The sequence below is a fragment of the Lactuca sativa genome, chromosome 4, assembly GCF_002870075.4.
Source record: "Lactuca sativa cultivar Salinas chromosome 4, Lsat_Salinas_v11, whole genome shotgun sequence".
NCBI lineage: Eukaryota > Viridiplantae > Streptophyta > Magnoliopsida > Asterales > Asteraceae > Lactuca > Lactuca sativa.
This window is the reverse complement of record NC_056626.2, coordinates 254,437,248-254,461,308: the sequence shown is the minus strand read 5'-3', so window position 1 is coordinate 254,461,308 and position 24,061 is coordinate 254,437,248. Positions and strand designations below refer to the sequence as shown.

The following is a 24,061-nucleotide window of genomic DNA, read 5'->3' as shown; positions in this document are numbered from 1 at the left end:
TCTCTACATCTTAATTTATTCCAACCAATGACTTAAAGATCCCATACTACCTATATCGTTATAATCAACATCTAAAGCATCAATTTACTAATCACTAGTTAGGGTTTCGAACCCTAACTCTCATTGGATTGATTCCACCATGGAAATCAATTTATAAGCTTGATTAAAGCTTCTAAACATTCTCTTTAACATCATAATAAAGCTATAGGTTGATTAATTCAACCAATCTACACAAACTATACATTTTACCAAGCATGGAGAAATCACACCTTAATGTGGAGAGGATGAAAATTCACCATGTCTAGTTTCTATTTCCTCCATTTCAACACCAAAATCACCAACATTGAGATCTCATGGGATTTGGATAGTTTTGGTTCGAAATGAGACTCTAACAAGTTTAAAACCTATGTTCTGGCCTCGAAATATCGTCATGGTAAGGTCTCCACTGTGTCGTTGTGACCATTTAACTTCGGTCAATGGCATCCAACTTATGCCATCACACCATAACGATGTGTTTACTCCGTCATGGTAACTGGAGATTAACAAGTAACTACTAAGGCATATATATATATGTGTATTATATGTTGTTAGTGCTATAGAATGAGTTTGGATTGATTTGAAACAAGATTATAGAGCCTTTAATTGACAAGGATTAGCAAGTACTCTGTCTTAATCGACACTTTAGATTACATTGACTTGAAAGTGTCAAATCATAAGAAAGAAGGCATAAAATATTATTTGAAGAACATAACTTAGGATTTTGTTAAGTTGCTCGACATTTTATTATTTAAAATGGTTTGAATTGTTTATTAGATAAATAGTTTTGTTAAAATTTCCGAGCATAAATTTTTTTTGAAAATGATTGAATTTAGGGATGTCATAATGAGTGATTAGTTTTGTGGTGTTTCCTAGTGTTGTTGTTTTAATGTTGGGAAAGAATTAGATGTAGTTTAAAGGAGGTTTTTTTGGATTTTCTAGTAATATTTAGCTCAAACTTTTTGTTATTTTGACCCTATGGATGACACCGATTATGATGCCTCATTCCATGAAAAAGATTCAGGATCGTAAAAGATCTCCAATCTTTAGTATCACTTGAAAAAAAACAGTTTATCGTATCTTAGTCAGAGACCCAAATATACATTTTTATTGTTAAGTCATTATTTTGTGGGAGATTCGATAGAGAATCAAAGAGGTAGAGTTTATGCATGGTATAATTTGACCTATTTTAGGATCTCTATTAGTATATTTATAAGCATGAGTATAGTAAAATTAAGGTAAACGTAACCAGAACATGGTCATGCTAAGCATAGTGCACAACTTGGTTTGAGAATATAGGTGATAAACAAGTCAGTGGCTCTGCAGATCGCTCGACAAGAACTTGGCGACTCGTACTTGCATTCGTAGGGTGACTTGCCCTAGTAGGGTGGCATTGTGTTGGCGAGCTTGCTTGCTTTAAAGGATCGACTTGTCCCGATAGTGTGGTATTGCTACTCTGCTACCTGCAGGGCCGGTCTAAACATATATGGGGCCCGGAGCAAAAAGAAAAAAAGGGCCCTCAAAGATAAATTGTAACAGCCCGGAATCTCAGGTATGGTTAAAATTATGTTTTTGGGGTGTTTTAAGAGGGGACTCGGCGAGTTGGAGTCTAGACTCGCCGAGTAAGATCGCAGACCTGGTCGCGGGTCCGCGACTGGACTCGACGAGTCCGGATATGGACTCGGCGAGTCTGCGCTGTTCAGCGAAAACCCTAACCGTTTAGGTTTGGGACGTATATAGGGGATTTATTGGCTGTCATTGTTCACTTTAGCTTTCTAAGAGAAACCCTAACTCGATTGTGTGCATCTGGAGTAAGGTTGAAGACCATTGTTGATTTTGGAAGAGTTGTTGTGCAAGGAAGAGAAGGCTTGGTGAAGGGAACAACAAGGGGAGTCACGTTCTGAGGATTTGGGGACACAAAGAGCACATCATCCAGGTAAGAATTCGAGTTACATTCTTCTATGTTGATGTGTATATGGATTTAGGGTTTATGGGACCCTTTTGTGACTAGATTGAATGTTACCCTAGTCCCCCCAAACGATTGGAACCCTGTATTGGGACCTTTGGAGGTCCAGAATGTCCCATGTCTGAGCATTTCGGGAATTGATGAAGGTTTTGGATTGGAATCCTTATGCCTTAGGTCAAAATGTAAATTATGAATCATGGGGTGTATTATGAGCACTGAAATGAGGACCTTACGTGATGAATCAGTTTAGGAAGGCCAGACCTATGAATGGTCGGAGCAGTTCTGACCTTAGTAGGCAGTTGGATTGGTTGCATGGCATGGACTCGCTGAGTCCGATGAACAGACTCGGCGAGTAGCTTGAAGATTAACTGGGACTCGTCGAGTTGTTCTTCAGACTCGGCGAGTTGAGTCGGGGTGGCCCCGCAATTCTTCCAGGAGGAACTCGTCGAGTCAAAAAGGGGATACTCGACGTGTAGAAAGGGAATCTTAAGGAATCGGTGAGCTAAGGGCGAGTGGACTCAGAGTGGTTGAACTCGGCGAGTCTTGGGGTGACTCGGCGATTTAGGTCGCGGGTTGAGTGAAGTTCTGAGTAGGGGGACTCGGCGAGTCATAGGGTTGACTCGGCGAGTAGGGTCAGTCAGGGGTTGACTTTGACCTTGTCTGTAACGACCCGTTCCCGGTATGTTAATTTATTGGTTTTGTTGTGGGTTTTGCAAGAGGAACTCGGCGAGTTCATAGCCTGACTCGCCGAGTAGGGTCGCGGCTGCGAGCACGCGTGAGCCGGGGACTCGGCGAGTCCATCCGTCTGGGTGAAACCCTAAATCCCCGGGTTGCCCACTATTTAAACCACCTTATAGCCCCATTCTTGCCTCCCTCACCCTGAGAACTCAGTGAGAAAACCCTAATCCTCCCTTGAGAGCTTATAAGTGATTTGGTGCCATTTTGTGAAGGTGTGAAGAAGGAGAAGAAGAAAGAAGCAAGGAAACGAGTTGTATTGCAAAGATCCAAGGGCAAATCTGAGTTTATTGAGGTATTTTCGGAGTTCTCTTCTTATTTTATGCCCTAAACTTCCATTAGAGCTCTTCTAAGAGCTAATTGATGTTTGTTCCAAGCCTTATGTTTGCATGAATGTCTTAATAAGTCGAAATACCTTTGGATCTGAATGTTGGGGTGTTGTAGAGCCCATATCTTCTGTCTTTTTGGAGTTACATTGCATATTAATCATAGATCTACCCATTTTATGCATCTTTTAGCCTTGTTTCCCTTATTCATGAGGTTGCGCACGTAAAGTTGGAAACTTTACGTGGTAAATCAGCTTATTGGACTCAGATCTATCAATTGTATGCGTTGGATTCAAACAAAACCGAGTAAAAATCAGTTGCATGGCGGCAACTCGGCGAGTCGGGAAGAACGACTCGGCGAGTTGGGTCGCGAATTCCCGAGTCCTTCATTTTGACCAGTGTCGAGTGTATCCAGTGAGTTAGAGAGTGGACTCAGCGAGTTGAGGGCAGACTCAGTGATGGAGGGACTCGGCGAGTTGTTCATACAACTCGGCGAGTCCAAGACAATCTTCTTAGGATCATGAACAACTCGTCGAGTTTGTTCATACGGCTCGGCGAGTCGGATGAAGATTGTCTGAGTTTTGGATCAAGAGGGTACTCGTCGAGTCGATGCCACACTCGACGAGTAGCAGCGGGTAGAACTGAGAAGTGAGAGTAGGACTCGGCGAGTTGGGTGACCCAACTCGGCGAGTCAGCCCCAAAAGTAAGTTGACTTTGACCAAGGGTAAAAGAGTCATTTTTTTTTACCCCAAGTGCAGTGTTTAGTATTTGATTGAGTGTGTTCATGGGCTTGTAGCCGAGGAGATTCAGGAGCAGCAACCGGTAGCTTTCAGAGACACACACTCAGCCGCCAGTTTACGAGGTGAGTTTCCTCCAAGTAGGGACGGGTCTAAGGCCGCAGTGCCGGCCCGTCCAGTTAGCAGTAGTTTCCGGACTTCGGTCCGATGTAGCAGCTAGAATGTTTGATGCCTTCGTGGCTCAGACAGGATTTATGTGCTATGTTTTATGTATTACGTGTTCCGGGCTACGGCTCGATGTAGTATGCAGTATATGTGTTCATGTTAGTTGATATGCTATGATATGTTCAGTCAGTTAGTTCCGGACTCCGGTCCGATGCAGGGGACAAGGTCCCAGTTAGTTCCGGACTTCGGTCCGATGCAGTTAGTTCCGGACTTCGGTCCGATGCAGTTAGTTCCCGACTTCGGTCCGATGCAGTTATTTCCGGACTTCGGTCCGATGCAGTTAGTTCCGGACTTGGGTCCGATGCAGGGGACAAGGTCCCAGTCAGTTCCGGATTTCGGTCCGATGCAGTTTCCGGGTTTCGGCCCGATGCAGTGGGCAAGGCCCAATATGTGTTATATGCTATTGTATGGTATGTGGTATTTTGGGGGAGCTCACTAAGCTTCGTGCTTACAGTTTCAGTTTTGGTTTCAGGTACTTCCGCAAGCAAAGGGAAGAGCTCGGGATGATGGCATCGCACACACCACCGCCTCAGCTTTAGCCTGGGATTGATTTAGATGTTTTGATCTGATGTAGTATGATACAGTTTTCCGCTTAGTATTTTATTATGTTTTGGAATACATCACGCATGGTTTTATTATATGATGCTCTGATTACAGTTTTGATCATATTAAAAACAAAATTTTTGGGTCGTATTTTTGGGTCGTTTCATTGTCTTTGACCAAGGATTGACCAGTGGTTCAAGGGGTATTTTTGTAATTGTTGTTTATTGTTTGAGTTCAGTGCATTGGTGATTGTCCAGAGGTGGAGATCGTATCAGTGATCGGAGCAGCTTGAGCTATCTGTCCAGTCGGCAGTTCGAGGTGAGTTATCCTCACTATATCGCTAGAGTTTATGGCACCAAGGCCAACCTTTTTATCGGATGGAAATCCGGGTAATTGTCAGTTGTTATATGTTGTGGGCCGGAAGGCATTGCTATGTGGACCGGAAGGTCATGGCCTGGAAAGGCGTATGTGTGCATTTAGTATGCTGATTGATTCGTAGGGTGATGTTATGCTAGTGACCGGCTAGGCCGGTATCTTGAATAGAGTAAGGTTATGTTATATGGTCTGTTGATAGATTGCTGATTGTGAACTGTTATATGATTATGTGTTATGCGGATGATTGCTAGACCTGATGTGACCCGGTATGCAGGGTCGTTCCATGTTCTGTTATGATATGTATGCTAATATGTTATGGGCCGGAAGGCAATATGTTATGGGCCGGAAGGCATTGCGTTATGGGCCGGAAGGTGATATGTTTTGGGACCGGAAGGTCGTGGCCTGGAAAGGCGTATATGTGGTTGGTATTTTGGGGGTATCTCACTAAGCTTTCGGGATTACATTTGTGGTTTTATGTTTCAAGTTCTCAAGAGTCTGTGGCAAGGCAAAGGCGTGATCGTACCATTCCTCGCGTTGGTGTTTTATGAATTGAACCTGGGAAATACTCTGTTAAATAATGTATCGAAAACCCTTTTGTAACAACATTATTAAAATGAGTGGCTTTTGAAAAATTTTAATTGTTTTGAAATTTTGGACGTTACAAGTTGGTATCAGAGCCTTGGTTTGAGTGAATTGGGGGAACATTCGTGTGACTCCAGTCTCAAATCGAGGAGGATTTTAAAAAGAGATAGTTTAAAATGGTTTTCAAATTAAGTAAAGGGAGGACGCAGAGGTACGATCAGCCGGAGCCAGTAAGTAACCCCAAGATACCATACATGATATTTGTTTTATTTGAGCTAGATAGAACAGCATGCTAGAGTTAGGCTAGGGATCTTCAGGAATTCATGATAATGTTGCCTGATTTGTGATGCCTGTAGCCTAGGGTCCCTTATGGGATATTCTCAGTGTTCCTCTAGTGGTGAGGGTTGATAGTTGTTATGCATGTCCTCTAGGGTATTGTGGTAGTCCTTCATACAAATATGGGTAGGTGCGGAAGGTAGTATGGGCCCGTACTACTGAAAGCACAGGACCCATACGCGTATCAAGGAAACCATGATCTCTAGGGTAGGGTTGCGAGAGTTGGATCCCAGGATTGTGGGAAGTGTCTGAGATTGGTATGGTGTCTTCGGTATGGAGATTTCGAGGCATGATGATAGTGGACCCGGATCAGGATCGGGAGATGGAGAGTGAGTCCCGGGTGGATCGGTGCTGTCGGAGGTTATCAACCAGACGAGCACGAGTGAGTTGGATGCGAGGATTCGCAGAATCCTGCGTAATGGGGTTGCTGCATTGTTTCGGGCTGAGTTGCCGGAATTGTTTAGGGTCGATCAAGACCGCCATGATGGAGTATTTTGATGAGCGATATGCGGCTCTCGCAGAGACGGTTGCCGCGGTGGCTACAGCGGCTGTAGCAGCGGCAAGGGAAGGAGCTAGTCGGAGTTTTCAGTATCGGGACTTCTATTATACGAAGCCTCCCACGTTCGATGGAGTTCAGGACCCGATTGTTGCTATGAGATGGTTATCAGACGTGGAGGGGTGTTTCTCCACGAGTTTATGCCCTACTGATCAGAGAGTGAGGGGTGCTCTGAACCTATTGAGGCTCGGAGCGAAGGATTGGTGGAGATTGACTGCGAGGTCATTTTCCGACGCGCAGAGGGCTGCGGTTTCAGGGGATCAGCTCCGAGAGATGTTCAGTACTCGCTATGTTCCGCGAGATGAGAGGGAGAGATTGGCTCGGGAGTTCCTTGAGCTGAAGCAGGATTCGGAGTCGGTGACTGAAATCACCAGGATGTTTATTGAGAGGGCGATGTTTTGCCCTGAGTTCGCTTCGGAGCAAGCTCAGATGTCCCGATATCTGAGTATGCTCAAGGGGATATCAGACAGTTCGTGTCTGCACAGAGGAGCGAGACCTTGTTGGTGTTGCAGGAGGCCGCCATGCGGCGTGAGTTAGAGGTTGAGTTGCAGTTGCGTGAGCTGAGGCGGGCTCCGATGCAGTCGCAGCCAGCGCCGAAACGGTCCAGTACCGTTGAAGTTAGAATGGGGGATCGAAGCAGCCACACTGGTGGGAAGTGTGGGAGGGGTTACACCGGAGTTTGCTGGTCCGGTGGTACATGCCGCAAGTGCGGAAAGGAGGGGCACTATGCGCGGGATTGTCGACAGTCAGTGCCGATTCGGGATTTGAGGATTTGTTATCATTATCGGCAGGTTGGACATTTGAGGGTCAACTGTCCGCAGCTTTCTGCAGGACCGGTGCAGGCTCTAGCACCGGCCACCTTGAGGAGTTCAGGAGGAGGACAGGATGGAGCGGAGCCCCAAGGGCTCAGGGTCGTGCGTATCGGCTTGCGGCAGAGGGAGACGGAGCGGTGCCGGAGGCAGCTCCGGGTATGATGCTTTCTTGATGTCTTGATTGTCTTGCGTTGATTGTGGCGTATTGTTTGTGCTGGTATCTTGTGTGGATTTCGATGCGGTATTCGTTGTTTCGCGGGTTTGGCATGGTTATGGATTGGTGTTTCAGGTTTCGCTTTGGCATTCGTTGTTCCCTGATGGTTTGGTATGGTTATAGTTTGGTGTTTTGGTGCCGGTAGCCTTGTGCGGTTTTCGATGCGGTATTCATCCTTTTACAGGTTGTGGGTTTGGTTATGGGTTATTGTTTGGGAATTCCGTTGGTTATCGTTCGTGAGGGTCGATAGTGGAGATGTGGCACTGGGTTGAATGTCGGGTAGCATCTGCAGTCGTGGAGTGGATAATTGAAAGACCGGATTCTTTTGAGCGGATTGATCAGGGAAGAGATGTGTTTTGCTGAGGGTTGCTTATGCTTGTGGGAAGCAGTCAGTGTGTAAATGTTCTCTTTGTGCAGGATTGTTCTGAAAGGTCGTTAATGGCGATCGGTGGCTGTTAGTCAGTGCTTTAAGTGGGGGAGAATTAGAGAATTCTCCGGGAGATCGATGAGTATGTGAGAGTGCTTAGCTGTTGGGATTCAGCAGTGTTCTATCAGCTCAGAGTATAGGCTGACAAGAGCGAGTGTCAGGTATGCGGGGCAGGATACAGACCTAGGGCATTTGATTGTGGAGGCCTGGGAGCAGGCCGGGATCAAGTTTGAGTAAGTAACCGGGGTTATGTGATCAGAGTATTTGTATGCTTGATGTACGTGATGCGTCGTACTGTATTAATCCCACGGGATTTATGTTGTGCATGTTTCTAGAGTTGGAACCGGAAGGTTCCCAGAGTTAGAACCTGAGGGTTCACAGAGTTTGGGTGTACGGACCCACAGAGATATAGCCTCGAGTGGCTAGTGTGTGTTATGAGAGTCGGTCCAGTCATGCTGGGGACTCTGATGGTATTATTGGATCCGGTTGAGATTTCGGATTTTGTATGTTGCGGTGTGATTACATGGGAAGGTCTGGCCCCGGGTTAGTGATTTTGTTTAGTTGAGGTAGTGATTCTGTGGAGTGGAGAGAGTGCATGGGCTTGAGAGCCCCTGCAATGAGAGCCAGAGTATGTGGATAGCGGTTACGCAAAAAAGGTGGTGTCGCTTGGGGCGAGCACCGTGGCGCTGGTTGGAGTAGCATTATGGCCAAGAGGGTTCCTTGGAAAAGGAAAAGAGAAAGGTGTGTAACTCCGAAGGGGAGTGCAAGTTCACGAAAGTGAAAGCTGCAGAGCAGAGTTATGGTTAGAGTATTCGAGTATGGTTTTGAGCATCGTGTGCGCGGCAGTGAAGTAGGAACCCATCCGGTTTGGGATGTCTGTTGAGGCTCAGAAGGGATGCAGGGGGAGAGAGAATCTTGAATTCTCAGTGTGAGTCTGATCAGGGTATAGGGTGGATATTAGTGGTTCATCCTGGGAGATGTTCGAGGATATCATCAGTGTATCGGGTCTTCCAACCTACGGGTGTTGGGGCTAGTTCAGCATGGGTATGTGATTGCAAGAGGAGAACTCGCGAGAGTTGCTCTGAGAGTGAGAATGGGTCTCTCAGTCGGTCCGGTATGGACAAAGTGGGTTTTGGATCGGGGATCCGGTGGTTTCTGGTTTCCTAACCCTTGTGGGTCGAGTGATTGTTGAGATTTAGAGCAGAGTTGCATCTTGGGTAATTCTCGGTTACCGAAAGTGATGGGTAGTACAGAGATCGTGCTTCAAACGACAAAGCAGATTCAGCAGATGAGACAGAGGTTATTGACCGCCCAGAACCGACAAGAAAAGTTATGCAGGCAGACGCCGGTCCGAGCTTGAGTTTCAGGTCGGCGACTTCATACTCCTGAAGGCCTCTTCTTGGAGAGGAGTGATTCGAGTCAGGAAGAGGGGCAAGTTGGGGCCCCGGTATATTGGGCCTTTTCATGTGATTGCGGGGGTAGGCCGGGTGGCCTACCGTTTGGAGTTGCCCACGGATTTGAGACAAATCCACGACACTTTTCCTGTGTCACAATTGAGGAAGTGCATAGCCGATGAGTCGGCAGTGGTTCCATTAGAGGATATTCAGGTGGATGCGAGCCTGAATTATGCCGAGAGACCAGTGGCCATCAGGGATCGGAAGATCAAGGTTCTGAGGAGCAAGGAGGTACCTCTGGTGTTGGTTCAGTGGCAACGCCGGAAAGGATCGGAAATGACTTGGGAGCCGGAACGTGAGATGCGGGAGCAGCATCCGGAACTATTTTACGAGTGAGACTTCGAGGGCGAAGTCTAATCCTAGTGGGGGAGAATTGTAACAGCCCGGAATCTCAGGTATGGTTAAAATTATGTTTTTGGGGTGTTTTAAGAGGAGACTCGGCGAGTTGGAGTCTAGACTCGCCGAGTAAGATCGCAGACCTGGTCGCGGGTCCGCGACTGGACTCGACGAGTCCGGATATGGACTCGGCGAGTCTGCGCTGTTCAGCGAAAACCCTAACCGTTTAGGTTTGGGACGTATATAGGGGATTTATTGGCCGTCATTGTTCACTTTAGCCTTCTGAGAGAAACCCTAACTCGATTGTGTGCATCTGGAGCAAGGTTGAAGACCATTGTTGATTTTGGAAGAGTTGTTGTGCAAGGAAGAGAAGGTTTGGTGAAGGGAACAACAAGGGGAGTCACGTTCTGAGGATTTGGGGACACAAAGAGCACATCATCCAGGTAAGAATTCGAGTTACATTCTTCTATGTTGATGTGTATATGGATTTAGGGTTTATGGGACCCTTTTGTGACTAGATTGAATGTTACCCTAGTCCCCCAAACGATTGGAACCCTGTATTGGGACCTTTGGAGGTCCAGAATGTCCCATGTCGGAGCATTTCGGGAATTGATGGAGGTTTTGGATTGGAATCCTTATGCCTTAGGTCAAAATGTAAATTATGAATCATGGGGTGTATTATGAGCACTGAAATGAGGACCTTACGTGATGAATCAGTTTAGGAAGGCCAGACCTATGAATGGTCGGAGCAGTTCTGACCTTAGAAGGCAGTTGGAGTGGTTGCATGGCATGGACTCGCCGAGTCCGATGAACAGACTCGGCGAGTAGCTTGAAGATTAACTGGGACTCGTCGAGTTGTTCTTCAGACTCGGCGAGTTGAGTCGGGGTGGCCCCGCGATTCTTCCAGGAGGAACTCGTCGAGTCAAAAAGGGGATACTCGACGTGTAGAAAGGGAATCTTAAGGAATTGGTGAGCTAAGGGCGAGTGGACTCAGAGTGGTTGAACTCGGCAAGTCTTGGGGTGACTCGGCGAGTTAGGTCGCAGGTTGAGTGAAGTTCTGAGTAGGGGGACTCGGCGAGTCATAGGGTTGACTCGGCGAGTAGGGTCAGTCAGGGGTTGACTTTGACCTTGTCTTTGACCAAGGATTGACCAGTGGTTCCAGGGGTATTTTGGTAATTGTTGTTTATTGTTTGAGTTCAGTGCATTGGTGATTGTCCAGAGGTGGAGATCGTATCAGTGATCGGAGCAGCTTGAGCTATCTGTCCAGTCGGCAGTTCGAGGTGAGTTATCCTCACTATATCGCTAGAGTTTATGGCACCAAGGCCAACCTTTTTATCGGATGGAAATCCGGGTAATTGTCAGTTGTTATATGTTGTGGGCCGGAAGGCATTGCTATGTGGACCGGAAGGTCATGGCCTGGAAAGGCGTATGAGTGCATTTAGTATGCTGATTGATTCGTAGGGTGATGTTATGCTAGTGACCGGCTAGGCCGGTATCTTGAATAGAGTAAGGTTATGTTATAAGGTCTGTTGATAGATTGTTGATTGTGAACTGTTATATGATTATGTGTTATGCGGATGATTGCTAGACCTGATGTGACCCGGTATGCAGGGTCGTTCCATGTTCTGTTATGATATGTATGCTAATATGTTATGGGCCGGAAGGCATTGCGTTATGGGCCGGAAGGCGATATGTTTTGGGACCGGAAGGTCGTGGCCTGGAAAGGCGTATATGTGGTTGGTATTTTGGGGGTATCTCACTAAGCTTTCGGGCTTACAGTTGTGGTTTTATGTTTCAGGTTCTCAAGAGTCTGTGGCAAGGCAAAGGCGTGATCGTACCGTTCCTCGCGTTGGTGTTTTATGAATTGAACCTGGGAAATACTCTGTTAAATAATGTATCGAAAACCTTTTTGTAACAACATTATTAAAATGAGTGGCTTTTGAAAAATTTTAATTGTTTTGAAATTTTGGACGTTACATAAATATAATAAAGATTCAAAAAAAATATCAATTATTCTTCAATATAAACATATTCAATTAGAAATAACAATCATGTAGCACCTGGTTCCTGGTACGTAAATCTTATTTGAGTATTTTCCATTTTTAGCCTTGGACTCGGCGATTCATAAGTCCGACTCGCCGAGTAGAGACGGGACCCGGGACACGTTTAAGTTGGCGACTCGGCGAGTCCATATCCTGGACTCAGCGAGTCCGCGCTGTCTGATGAAACCCTAATATCCAAGGGTTTGCACCCTATTTAAATGACCATTTGCGCCCCAACTCCGCCCCATTCACCCTCAGAAGCTCTCCATACATCCTAGCCTTTGTTCTTGTGAGTTTGAAGCTTATTAGTGTGTTCCCTTGAAGATTTTGTGAAGGAAGAGGAGTAGATCAAGAGGGAGGGAAGGAAGCCAAGCATCTTAGTGTTCTCTCAGTGATTTCTTTGAGGTATAACCCGTTTTCCCTCTGTTTTTATGCTTATTGCTCCACTAAGTCTTTCTTAAGCCCTTCCCCAAGCTTGTATGTGCAATATAAGTCGTAATAAGTTGATTGGCCTTTAGATCTAGGCAAGATTGAGATCCAGGAGCTCAGATCCGTTACCTTTATGGACCCTTGTTGCTTGTTCACCCTAGATCTACCCCTTTTGAGGCATTTTGAGCCCTAAATCCCTCATTGGTGAATATCTACACGTATATTTGGAAACTTTACGTGTGATTCATGCTCTAGGAACCTAGATCTGTGAATGGCATAGGCTGGAATCGAGCAAAATCGCGTATATAGTGATTGCATGGCAACGACTCGGCAAGTCTGCTCACGAGTCTCCGAGTTGTCCCCTTTTCGTTGTGTCGAGTTTGAGTAGTGAGTCACGGGGTGCGACTCAGTGAGTTGGAAGCCCAACTCATCCATGGAGGAACTCGGCGAGTCGATGCCCTAACTCGGCGAGTTCAAGGCAATCTTCTTAGATCAAGAACCGACTCAGCGAGTTGTTCATACAACTCGGCGAGTCATAGCATAAAGTGTTCTTCGGATGAAGATGAACTCGGCGAGTTGTTCATACAACTCGGCGAGTAGGATGAAGGACTTGAACCTCAGTTTAGAAGAAGAACACGTCGAGTCAACGCCTAACTCGACGAGTAGGGACGGGATGCAGGACAATCGATTGGATAGGGACTCGGCGAGTTAGAGAGCCAACTCGGCGAGTCGGGTCAACTGAAAGTTGACTCTGACTTTGACTTATGGCATGATCAGGGGTAAAATGGTCATTTTACCCAAAGGACAGTTAGCAGTGTTTGATTGAGTATGTTGTGGGAATTGCAGTCGGAGGATTTCCGGAGCAGCAGCAGCAGTAGTAGATAGTTAGTTCCCGATCAGATCAGCAGCTACTTCGAGGTGAGTTACCTTCCAGTAACGGTGGGTCTACGGCCACAATGCCAGCCCACCAGTAGGGTTCATATGATAGATGATGGTCTTTGTGATATCATCTAGGATCGCTACCACCTGGCATGTTATATGCTAGCATGATATGTTGTATGTGATAGTAGTAGTGTTCAGTGGTTAGGACCGCAGGGTACTCAGACACCCCAGATACGTCTGACAGTATGTGATGATATGTTTGTATGCTGGCTTGTGATGTTTTATGCGATACAGGTAGTAGGAGGGGACCAGTCCCCGAGGTTTGGTTGTTAGGACCGAAGGGTAGTCAGCACCCCAGAATGGCTCGACATGGGTAGGTCAGTGCCCCAGAATGGCTTGACATGGGTATGACGGCACCCCAGAATGGCCGCACGGGTAGTCGGCACCCCAGAATGGTCGTACCGGGTAGACAGGCACCCCAGAATAGCCTGGCAGTATGTGTGATATGCGTTTGTATGGTATGTGGTACGATGCGGGAACTCACTAAGCTTTGTGCTTACAGTTTACAGTTTTGATTTCAGTTACCTCTTCATCAAAGGGGAAGGAGCTGGCGCAGTAGCGGCACATCATGCACACACTCTGGTTTCCGCATTTACTAGATTTCCCTGGGATTTATACTCTGATAATTCGATTGGATGTATGATTTGGCTTTTAGACATGATTTACGTTGTGATGTAGTTTGATCAAACAATGTTTTTAATTATTAACGTTTACTAAAGAAATGTTTTAAGGGCGACTTGTCGAGTTAGTTTGGTGCACTCGACGAGTTGGTCACTGAATCATTTCACCCCACACTTAACCTATGCACACTCTCAAGCAGACATGTCCGATGATTTGGAAGATTAAAATTCTAAAAACGAAGGAAAAATTAAAAAAAAAAAAAAAACTAAAAAGTAAAAGAAAGCAAACTGAATTTTGCTTGCCCACACTTGTCTTTTGCTTAATATGAACTAATTATGCACATATCAAAATACCCCACACTTGTCTTTCGCTTGCCCCCAAGCAAAACTGAATTTTAAACATATTAAAATCATATATAACAACTCCAATCTAACCCAGCCATTATGCCAAGACCGCAACGCATGCATTTGTGTCTAAAATTTTTCCTAAAAACCTCCCATATTCCAAATACTCACAATCCTCATAAACACTTGCCCACTCACCCCGAACTATGCTCATTTTATGCAACCCTCCGAATCCATCCGCAGAAAACCTCTTACCCTCAAGGTGTTTTTAATTGAGCAACCCAAGCATACATAATCTAGAATTACAACTTTTTGATACCACTATGGAGCTCTTTTGAATTCATCTCTTCTTTGATATTTGCTTTGATTTCTTTGAATTCACCACCTTTATTGTTTGATTTTTGGGTATCTTCAACTTTTTGGATTCCTTGGAATTTTGATCTTTTGATCTTCACTTTAATTGCTCCAAAATTCATACAATTTCTCTTGTAATTCTCTCTCTTTTTTTTAACATGTACCTCACTTTTTTCACTCAAATCCCTACATGCTTAAGCAGGGGCGCTCAATCTCAACCTTTATTGGCTAACGATAACAATCTTCCTGGATACATTTCAAGTTTAGGCTGCTAAACATATTGCATCCCTCAGGCTGAGCAAGGTTGTGTTTTTGTCCCATGATTTCACTGGAATAAGGAAGCCACAAATGCACTAGAACGTATATAGGCTCAACTAAACATTTGGGTTATCATGCAATTATCAACACAACTCTAACATGGAGTCCTAATTACTTTTACCAAAATTTTCTAAATAAGTCCTAAGTAATACTTTTGGTATGCAAAATTTTAAAATTAACCTAAATTAAGACTCTAAATTTTCTATTATGTAACCAACCCCCTACCCCACACTTATTTGATGCAATGCCCTCATTGCATATTATGCATAATAAAAACATAAAAAGAAACTAAAGAGGGAATTGGAACAAACTCCCCTAGGATAGTAGTGGATAGGTTGATCACTTTTATTTTAGCTCCAACTTCAATTGAATTTAGACATGGTAACATCTCATCCATGCCTTGGGTGTCTCGTCTCGTGTGGGTCGCTCCAAATACGCGGAAATCAGTGTAAGATCTTCAGGAATTAATATGGAAAGAATAAATAGTCAAGTCGTACTCTAATTAGCATCAAATCAGTAGCCCTTTGACATGAAACGAAACGACTCGTCGAGTTACTTCGTGAAATCTTCGGATTTTTTAGAATTAAGGGCGACTCGTCGAGTTAGTTTAGTGCACTCGACGAGTTGGTCACTGAATCATTTCACCCCACGCTTAACCTATGCACACTCTCAAGCAGACATGTCTGATGATTTGGAAGATTAAAATTCTAAAAACGAAGGAAAAATTAAAAAAAACTAAAAAGTAAAAGAAAGCAAACTCTATATAACGGGTTGCCTCCCGCCAAGCGCTTCTTTTTAAGGAGTCATTAGCTAGACTCCTTCCCATCTACGTTTCGTCATCTCCGAGCATCGGGACCGCACGCCTAACTTTTTGTGATTTGTACTTGGTCTTGTAAGCGTGAATCTTTTTCTTGTAAGCCCTTTTCAATGCATCTCTTTTCCTTTTCACAGCCTCATCCTCAACTGATTGGGCTTCCCTTTTCCTCTTTTTCTTCTTTACCCCATTCTTTTTCACCTTCTCTTGCGCCTCCTTCTCTTTAAATTTAATTACTTCACATTTCATGATGGTTCGTGCTTTAGGTTTAGTAGTGAATGGTTGATCAGCTTCCACCCTCCTTTCCTTTGTCTCTTCATCCTTTCCAGTGCTCAACCCATCTTCAAACGGAACCGTGTCAAGACATGCTACATCGGCGTATTGAACTTTCCTTCCCTTTCCTCCTTCTGCTGTTTGTTCTTCTAAAGAATCATGAATACTATCTACATCCACAGAACTAGTAACAAACAGATTTAAGTCGGCCAAGTCTTTGTCAAATTCTACTAGACTCGTCGAGTCCATTAAAGTGACTCGGCGAGTCTGATCGGGTTTCATCACTACTTGAGTGTTTTCTGAGTTGGCTCCTTCCAGTAGCTTTTCTAACTCCTCCAAGTCCTTGTTAACATCTACATCTTCTTCAGAGTGTATCAAAAACTTGCTCGGATCATCTTTTAGCAAAAGTTCAAGCTCTCTTTGTAATATCTCATCATCCAATTGGATAATTGAGATTTCTTCATTCTTTTCATCTTCTTGCTTAGCTTCTGGAATAGCTTTAAACATTATAGATTCATCACCCACCCTTAATGTCAATGTAGACTCACATATATCAATTAAAGCACACGTGGTGTTCAAGAATGATCTCCCCAAAATAATTGGAATTTCGGGGTCTTCTTTCATATCAACTACCACGAAGTCTACTGGGAAAATAAACTCGTCAACTTTTATTAGGAGATCCTCACAAACGCCTTGTGGATGAATTATCGTCTTGTCCGCCAAATGGATCTTCATATTCACCGGCCTTGGTTCTGGTAAATTCAACTTCTTAAAGAATGACAAAGGCATCAAATTGATGCTTGCCCCCGAATCAGCTAATGCTCGGGTGAAAACTTCATTACCAAATTGGCACGGAATCACCATATTTTCCGGATCACCCTTCTTTTCAGGTAGCTCACTCATCAATATTTCCGCGATTTCAGCCAAATCCTTCCTAGCAGCAAAAAGGCCCTTAAGCAAGTTGAAGTACTTAGGTGTTTGTAGCATTGTTTCCACAAATGGCACATTAACTTGTAAAGCTTTAACATGCGTCATGAAGGTTCTGTATGCTTCTTCTTTTTCTGCAGGCATGGCTTTGATTGGGTATGGCAGAGGGGGATTATAAGGCTTCAAAGAACTGATAGTTTTCTCATTTACGCATGGACTCTTCGAGTCCATTGGAGTGACTCGGCGAGTCGGATCGGGTTTTGCTGGGTCCGATTCTTCTACCTTTTCTGCCTTCTTCTTGGAGATTCTCAGTGCTTCTGTAACTGTTTCTTCACTGCTGGAGGTTATTACACTTACATTCTCCATTCTTGGATTGGGTTCGGTGTTACTCGGAAGTTGACCCGGTCTTCTATCATTCACTTGATGCGCAAGCTGCCCCAGCTGTTTCTCAATGTTGGGAATTGATGCTTGTTGATTCCTAAGCATGTTTCTGGTCTCGTGTATGGCAGCATCGTGATCATTGTGTCTTTTTTTGGACACGGCTATGAATCTAGTAAATAACTCTTCTAAATCGGCTTTCTTTTCTACCGGTTCTTCCTTTTGGTATAGTCCTCTCTCCTTCTGTTTGTATTTCTCCTCCTTTGCCTTCTTATACTCCTCGCACGGTAGCCAATCCTTCTTAGGTTTCCGCCAATTTTCATCATATCGATCACCATTTGAATAAAATACTTGAGCTTTCTTATTTCCATTCTCATCCAAATCACAATCCTTTGTGAGATGGGGCCCTCCACAATTTTTGCATCCTACCCTAATAGCATGGATTGCTTGATCCATTTTTGTCATTCTTCGATCTAGACTATCAAGCTTTGCTATCACCGCCGCCATGCTATCATTTGCCGCGTTTACTACCCCTTGACTTACTTTGTTTCTCGGATTGTGGTATTCTCTAGAGTGCTTAGAGAATTCTTCAATTAATTCTTTAATTACCGAGGGCGCCTTCTTTGTGAGCGGGCCTTGAGAATCAAGTAATTGCCTTGTGGTGACATTGACTCCATCATAGAAAATAGAGACCTCTTGTTGGCTATTAAGGTCATGGTGTGGGCAATTTCTAAGTAGGCTCTTGTACCTTTCCCAAGCTTCATAAAGAGATTCTCCGGGTTGTTGCTCGAAGTTGGCAATGGCTTTCTTTAGCTTGGCTATCTTGGAGGGCGGGCAGAAATGGTCTATGAACTCTTCTTTCATCTTGTCCCATGTGGTGACCGATCCGGGAGGAAGTGACTTTAACCAATCTTTTGCAGCTCCTTTAAATGTGACAGGAAGCATGCGAAGAAGCTGGGTCTCGCGTGGAACATTCGGGACGTTGAAGTAATCGGCCACATCATTCACTTCGTCCAAGTGCTTGTAAGCGTCTTCGTGATCCTTCCCGTAAAAAGGAATCTCCTTGAGTTGTGCGAGAATATGGCCTTTTAGTTCGAAAGTGGCGGTCGCGGGAATTGCGGGTTGCACAAGTCCCGGTCCGGTGTCATCACGCATCCTTTTCTTCCATTCGCCCATGGGGACTTCATCAATGTTAGCCATTGTGATAGCTAACTCTTCTTCGGAATCAGTTTCGTGCTCGTAAGTATGCTCTTCTTCTTCCTCGGTCTCGTACTCGATATCTTCTTGAATTGGTTCTTCAACCGTCACCGAGGCACTGGATGCTCCTGATTTGCTGCTCTTCTTCTTGCTGAAAATGGATTTTAAGTTTTTGAGTGGTGAGTTCTTTGAAGATGTGGTTTCTCTAACGGCTTTTCCTTTGCTTATTCTTAGTGCGGATTCCGGGTCTTCCAAAGGAGGTACCTGTTTGGTTGTCAAACCAACAAATGATGGGATAAAATAATATTAATATAACTCAAATCACTGTTATTTCTAATACTAAAGATAGTATAGAGTAAGCAGGGTCGGTCCACAGAGATACGGGACTTTTTATCTTGCCATATTTTCACACATAATACAAGTAATATTAAAATGGGGGTTTGTATTTAAACTTGAATTAAACTTCATAAATAAGAAAGATTGAAAACAAATGCAGCAAAAGAAGTACATTTCCGATTCTGACTCTTATATATGTATTATGTTGAAAGATGTAATATGATTATAACTCATGTTCAATCTAGGTTAGTAAGTTGGATATTAATAAACTCTAATATCCAAATTGGCAAAAGTATTTTATTCAAAATAAGCTCTTTAAATAAAACTTCATTTAACTGATTCAACCCAAATAAGCTCTTGCATTAAATCATTAAATGACATTAGGTTCTTGCACTAATTACCAACAATGTTTAACATTCCTCTTAAGCTTGGGAATATAAACATTTAATCTTTGATTGCACTAATTTTGATCTAATTACAACCAAGTAAGTGAGTGTTACTAACATCAAATCATAAAACATATACGAATTTCATGATTTGATTAACTAGATTGAATAGAACCCTAGTTCATTGATCAAGTGAAAAAGAGAACTAACCAAACACATGATTAAGATCAAATCAAAGATTACTAGATGTTAAACACAAGTCAAATTCAAGTCACAGCCTAACAACACATACTTAAGAATCCAGATTCGGAAATGATAATAAAATCAACCACACATATCTAGGTTGGACTACAAATCAAACAAGTTTAAACTTCAAATTGACTTACAAAAAGAAATTAAAGTGTTTTCCAAGTGTTAATCTACTTGTAAAGGCTCTGAAAATCGTCTCTTCTCCTCCCAAAATCCGACCTAACTCCCATCAAAACTGATTGTCTCAATTATAAGAAGACAAAACCACTTTAAAAACTGCTGAGACGTTTACACGGCCCGTGTAAACCAAAGGGTTCCATTTACACGGCCGTGTAAACAAGAAAAGTAGAATGCTTAATTCTTCCAGGTCTTCGAAGTAGAATGTCCTTGCATATACGTTTACACGGCCCGTGTAAATTATAGTTATACATTTACACGGCCGTGTAAACTCCTGTGAAGCCAAATTCTTCATTTCTTCATTCTCTCTCTTCAAAGCTCCAAAACTTCTACAACTTTGTCTCCAACTCTTGATAACTTCCTCCAACAAGATCTAACCTTCATAAGTCCCTGAAATATCCTAAAAGCGTGTGAATGGAATTGCATCATGAAAAATCCCGAAAATATACAAAATGCATGAGTTTAAACCTAAATGTAATGCACTTTTATGAACTAAAACTATAAAAATGAATGCATGAAATGCACCTAACAAATCTCCCCAAGCTTGAACCTTTCTTGTCCTCAAGAAAGAACAAGAAGATTTAAACTGGAAAAAAAAATAAAATAGAAGAAAAGAAAAGAAAATTAAAGTTAAAACTATTTAAAACTTAATGCATGAAATCAAAACAAACATGAAAAGATCCAACCCAATTACCCTGTTTTGTACCATAGTTGAGAATGTACCTATCATGCCTTGAGTTAACTTTGCTTTAGTCTCAAAATATTAAATGATAATAGAAACAAGACTTTGGCCACTCCCTAATACAACTCAACAGAATTAAAGATCACAACACTTATTCCTTTTCAATATTATCAAGTCAATTCTTGGAACAAATTATGGTCTTACTCTCGTGAAATTATATGTGACAAAACATGCTCAACCATCTTTGTTTCATAAAATATAACAATGTTCGATTCCAGCTATTTGTTGGTCAACAACAATCTTTTTCTGAAAAATCTTTTCTAAAAATTCCCTAATATTTATCCAGATTGGTTACAAACTTCAAACCACTTACACCAGTCGAAGTAATTAACATTTAGTCCAATGTCATAAATTCAAATCCAAGTCCAAGGGAATCTTTTGACAGCCAAGTATTTTTCCTAAACACAACATCTAATTAAACTATAAACACAACAATGTACAAACTTTCTAATTACATTTTTTTTACAAATAAAGATCATGGCTTTCTTTGAAATCCGTGTAACAGGCTTTCAACCAACACATCCAAATCAAATGACCTTAGTGTGCTAGATTTAAAGAGATCCCTCGGGTTTACTTGCCCGAACCTCAAAGGCCACAGATTAGCTTTATTTGCTATTATTAAGTTCATGACTTGCTATGGAACCCGTGTAACGAATTTTCAATTCAATCAGTCCCAAACAATTTAGCTTTAGGAGATTAGGTGTAAAACACCCCTCAGAGTTTACTTGTTCGAATCCCAAAGGTCACAGATTAACTTAATAATAGATTTATTATTATTATTATTATTATTTATTTTTTTTTACATATATACGTAAGATCTATTATTATTATTATTATTTAAATACAAATAACTAAATTAACACATAACACTTAATTTATTTATTTATTTGGCCGATTTCTTTATATTTTCGTGCTTGACTTTTTTGTTATGGGACATCTCACGGTCTATTACCGTGAGTGACTTCTAGACATTTTTCGGGGGACTAAATGTTAACATGCAAAAACCCGTAAGTATAGTTAAAAGTTATGTCCTCAAGCAGGGTATATAAAAGGGAATGAGTAGAAAGAACTTTTAAGAGCGCTGGAAGGCGGGACATTGAGATTTTGCATTCTTTTTATGAACTTTTGAATTTGACATTTTAAGTTCAATTGAGCATTACTACTCATAAGACCGGTCATATGTCCCAAAGAATCGACTCATACCTGTTGTTATGCTCCAGTGTTGACAATCTTCTCATTTTCTGCTTTGCACAAGTAGCTTCGGGAGATGTGCTCGTGTGATTAACTTGCTTTTAGATTTTTTTTTAATAAAAATAGCAAGTAAAATCTCAAGGCACACAACTCACTTACCATCTCAACTGTTTTGAGAAGATTTGGCTGCTTGGAATTGGATCAAAAAATTTTACTTTTACTTTTTTTTTTTTCAAGTTAAATGAAAATGCAAAAATATAGATGCAAAATGCAAAAAGTATAATAAAAATAGAGTAGAAAGAAAATCTTTTTGTTTTTTGAAATTTTTTCTAAAAAATGTCAAAGAAAAATAATGCAATGCAATATGTACAAAATTTACATGCAACCTACATGCAACGGGATAATGCATGGATGGATGCCCCTCCCCAAGCTTAAAATAAGCATCGTCCTCGATGCTTGGAGAGAGGCATAGTTGTCCTATTGAGGACCGGGCGGTTGAGATGGAGGGAACTGTGAAGGATAATCTGCAGGATAGTAGGGCGGCCATTGGGGTTGAGATGTTGATGGTGGCTGCGGTTGTGTGGGAAGGACAAGAACTCTATGGAGATCGCTTAGCAGGTGATGAATGTTGCGGTTGTGCTGCTCTTGAGCGGCCCATCTTTGATCCTGCTCAGCCCAACGCAACTCTTGTTGGGCCCAATGCTCTTCTTGCAAGTTACGGTAGTCTTGAAAATCAGAAGTGATTTCAGCGACACCCGTATAAATTTCTCCGATTTCCTGCTGTATACTTGTGTAACGGTGGTTCAGACGTGCAAACTCACCCATATAAAGATTGTGTTCAGAAGAAGAATTGGGGCGAGATGAACTAGAGGCACCAACAGTATGAGCAGGAGGAGGAGAGGGTGGAGGACTATGATCTACTGTAACACCTAAATTGGATTTGAGCTTCCAAGTGGTTGATGGAATGTCATTGGCTAAATTGAGTATCTTCCTGTTTTTGCTGTCTATGCGTAGATACTCTTTCCCATCTACTGTCCAATGAACATCCCCAGTGGGAAGGCGGTGGAAAAGATGCATTGTTTCCATAACATCAATGGATAGACGAGTACGGCCCATGACTATGTTTGTTGGGTTGTTGGGTAAATGGAGGCCAAGATGCTCAGCAATAACAGAAACCATGCCTCCACAATGTAACTGCCCACCATGGCTCGTAGCATTTCTGAGCATTTTTTGAATAACCCAACACCCAAAATGAGGGACTTCAGCAGGCTTATGAATCATACACCACAAGACTTCTAGCTCTTTCTTATTAGCCTTGCTAATCTCTTCTTGAGGGAATAAGAGAGAAGCAATGATCCAGTGGGCGACTTTCAAGACCGGATGGATAATGCTAGAAGCTTTGGCTGTTCCTGACTGATAATCATACTCACAAGAAATGCTTCTCCAAAAATTTGTACAGTTTTGCTCAAAAATGATATTTTTCTGCCCTTTGCTGTGTATACATCCCTTTTTGCTTTGGGAGCACCAATCATATCACAGAGAATGTCAGCATGAAACTGATGGGTTTGATTGAGCAAACGGAAAGTCAGGAGATGAGTTTGATAGTCAAAGGTAATGGAAGACAAAAGTTCCAACATCGGTGTTTGGTAACTAACTGCATGAAGATTCAAAAGACCCTCCCATCCTATGTTTTTAAAGAGCTTGTGGACACCCTTATAGATATGTAAATCTTTGAGGGCTTGGATATCCACAAATTTTTGAGCACCCATGGTTCTTGTAACAAGATTTGCATACAATAACTCTTGTCTATTGGTCTAAAAAATTAGACCAAATTCATAAGGGTTGTCCATGGGGTATGGGTCTTATTCATCTTGTGAAGTTCCAATTCTAGGTCTTTTACCCCGAGAAGCCATTACCCAAATGAATCAACAAAGAGTTGCACACAATTAAGACAATAGAAGCACAAGAACTAGCAAGTCTCACCAAAAAAAAATCACCCAAAAAAATGAGGTTCTATCTAAATGCACAAAGTAAGAGTGTGGAACAATTATACCAATTTGTGCTTGATAATGGTGGTAAGATGATATCCAATGCTTCCCCAAGTTATCGCCAAGCTTATCCTACAAGAAATTTCAAGCATTAGGTCGAAATTTTGAGGTTCAAAAATTCTAGGGTTTTGCTCAAAAACCCCAAAATCGGCCATGAGAGGTTGAAATAGATGTGAAAGATAAAGAAGATGAAGAAAAGAGAAGAATTTCATACCTTTGGAGCTTGATTTTTTATGCAAAATTGAGTATTTGGAAGGTTTTTTTCGAAGGGGACAGTATGGAGAGAGGGAATCATAGGTATTGAGTGAAGAATGAGTTAGAAAAATCGAGATTTGACCTTAAAATCGTTCAGCCCTGTTTTTGTGTTTACACGGCCCGTGTAAATCAAAGGGGAGGGTTTACACGGCCGTGTAAATCCCTGAATCATAAAACCTGTGTTCAATCGTTTACACGGCCCATGGAAATGGAAGGCATAAGTTTACACGGCCATGTAAACCTCTGAAAAGGCCAAAAATTTTGATTTTTTTCACTTTTTGAAATTGCAACCTGCTAAACCTCTATTACCCGAAAAATGGTTTTTAACCTTCTTTTAGCATGAAAAACAACTTGGAAGTTTGAAAACAAGAAAAAATA

At 42.6% G+C, this 24,061-nt stretch overlaps 1 non-coding gene across 1 annotated transcript; it reads left to right on the top strand.

The window, feature by feature from the left end:
* The first annotated feature begins 17,811 nt into the window (after positions 1 to 17,811).
* Positions 17,812 to 17,918, top strand: LOC128134015 (small nucleolar RNA R71). The gene has a single exon (XR_008232349.1). It is a non-coding gene; the product is annotated as a small nucleolar RNA R71 (small nucleolar RNA).
* The last annotated feature ends 6,143 nt before the right edge of the window (positions 17,919 to 24,061 follow it).